This window comes from Portunus trituberculatus, chromosome 13, assembly GCF_017591435.1.
Source record: "Portunus trituberculatus isolate SZX2019 chromosome 13, ASM1759143v1, whole genome shotgun sequence".
NCBI lineage: Eukaryota > Metazoa > Arthropoda > Malacostraca > Decapoda > Portunidae > Portunus > Portunus trituberculatus.
In genome coordinates this window covers 5,574,281-5,576,780 of record NC_059267.1, presented here as the reverse complement: position 1 = coordinate 5,576,780, position 2,500 = coordinate 5,574,281, and the positions used below count along the sequence as shown (strand labels likewise).

Here is a 2,500-nt window from a genome sequence, read left to right as displayed (position 1 = left end):
CCTCTCTTCTTCCCTTTCCCTCTCCTCCCCTGTCTTCTCCTTCCCTTCCCCTCTCTTCCCCTCCCTTCCCCTCTCTTCCCCTCCCTTTCCCCCTCTCTTCCTCTCTCCTTCCCCCTCCCCTTCCTCTCTCTTCCCCTCCCTTTCCTCTCACCCTTCACTCGTCTAATTAACTCGTTCACCTTCCCATCCGTTCCATTATCTCGCCTTGAATCGTGATGGGAATAATGTCCGTGTCCGTGTCCATGTGTGTGTGTGTGTGTGTGTGTGTGTGTGTGTGTGTGTGTGTGTGTGTGTGTGTGTGTGTGTTTCTTTTCCCAGCTTGATGTTATCCTGCTAAGTGTATTTTTTTTTCTTTTGTTTTTCTGTTAGTGTTTCTTTTTGTTTTCGTTCTTCGATTTTGTTATTTTCTTTCTTTTTTTTCTTTCTTTCGTTCTTTTCTATTTTTTTCATTTTTTTGTGTGTAATGCATTTTGTGTTATTTTTTGCATTGTTCCTTGTTGCTTCTGTAATTTTGTGATATTTCTTGGTATTTATCATTCTTGCATTAGTTGTTTTTTTTTTTTATCCGTAATCAGCAAACTTTCATACCTGCATGGGGACTGGCAACTAAGTAGGTATTTTTTTTATTCTTTTTTCATTTAAGTGGACATTTTTTTTATACTCTGTTACCCTTCGCCAAGTTTTCTCCTCTTACAAAAAATAAATGAATAAATGAAAACAGATCTGTGTGGTGGCAAAAAATCAAACTTAAAAAATAACATGTTTCATTCTTTACTTTCGCGTGTCCAGACAGACAAGGTCCCACGGCCTGACTTAACCCCTTCAGTCCTGGGATGCATTTTTACCACAAATTTGGGTGTTATTAGATGATTTTATTGACATTAGGAAGTGTCTATGGAGGTCAGAAGATTAACAGCCAGGATCTTCACTATTTTAACCCCACATAAGTTTCTGGAGCTGTGTAAAATCACCAAATAGTAAGCAGAATGAATATGATAAAGAAAAGAACCATCGCCTCAGCTCAACACCTCACTCCCTTGGTGGCACCTTGAGGTAATGCCACTTGCACGTCATAAGCGCCAAAGTTACCGCAATGTTTCACCCCAAAAGTGACGCATATTCCTAACACTTCTTTCAAAACTTCCCACTAACTTTTAAATCTCCCTAAAAAGATTACAATGACGAGGGAAAGAGTCAACATCATCTTGGAATTTTGCAACTTACCTTAATTATTCGCGCTGGGGGGAAAACAAAAGCTAAATCATTCTTTTATAAACCTCTTTTCTGAACACTAGAAGCAAGAGAATAAAACAGAGAATAAAACAGAGTAGATGCACAAAAATCTAGTTAGTATAATGTGAAGGGCTGGAAAAATAAAGTAAAGGTGTGTCAGAGTGGCGAGAGATCAGGGAAGGATGTGGGAAATAGCAGCGAAGGAGTTAAAAAATGCTGTAATTAACCTCATTCACCTGGTCACTCACCTGCAAGGCTTCAGGGAGCGAGGACGTGGAGTTTGTGGCCAGGGAGTGAGACAGGTGTGTTCTGGCCAGGTAAGCAGGTGTGTAGGTCAGATGAACAGGTAAACAGGTAGATAAGTTACTGAACAGGTGTGTTTTGGCCAGGTAAACAGCAGGACAGGTAGCTCGGCAGGTGTATTCTGGTCTTCGCTGTCTTTTCCACCCTCCACGTGTGTCAGGCAAGACGTCAAGTGGTGAGGTGACGCCAGGTGTGCAGGACAGGTGTGTGGGGCAGTGCTGTCTCGCCTCCGGACACTCTCACGAGGACAGCGAGACGCGAGGAAAAGTTTGACGCTTGAAAACAAACTTACGAACCGATCAGCTTTACTAACGAGTCTTACTTTAACCTTCAGTGACAGAGATTGTGAGGGAAACTTTCTAACCCAGATTTTCGTATTTTGGTGACATTTTCTCTTCAATATTTTCCCGAAACAGTGAAAAATTACGTGATTTCTGAGTTTGTTTGACCCACGTGTGTTCCTTCAGTGTTTCTCGCAGTGGCTGGAGGTGGAGCGAGGAGGAGACAAGTGGAGCAGGTGGCTTGGCAAGAGAGTGGAGAGTAAGAGTAGAGCGTGGATGAGGTTAGCCAGCGGTGCAGAGAGGTGGAGAGCGTACGTGTGTTCTCCTCCCCGTCCCAGCCAATACTGACAGTCTCCTCGTGTGTGTGTGTGTGTGTGTGTGTGTGTGTGTGTGTGTGTGTGTGTGTGTGTTTTGCATCATGTCCCCTTCCAGCTTCCTATTAATTTATCTTTTTCTTTTCCTTCACATCTGCTTCTCTTTCTTTCTTTCACTGTCATTCTTCTTTATTTTTTTCTCTCATTCCTTCCTGACTTTCCCATTTTTCTCTCTGTTGTCCGTTGTCTTGTCTTTAATTTCTCTTTCTTTCTCTTTTTGTTATCTCTTGTTTTGTTTATTTCATTTTCTTGTCTTATTATTTATTGCTTCCATCTCTCTCTCTCTCTCTCTCTCTCTCTCTCTCTCTC

General features: G+C 42.2%; 1 protein-coding gene across 1 annotated transcript in view; it reads right to left on the bottom strand.

The window, feature by feature from the left end:
- Positions 1 to 2,147, bottom strand: part of LOC123503183 — a 31,287-nt gene extending 29,140 nt beyond the window's left edge. The window contains exon 1 of the mRNA XM_045252727.1: positions 1,482 to 2,147. The gene's annotated coding sequence lies outside the window, so the exon portion shown is untranslated. The remainder of the gene's footprint in view (positions 1 to 1,481) is intronic.
- Between the last annotated feature and the right edge of the window lie 353 nt (positions 2,148 to 2,500).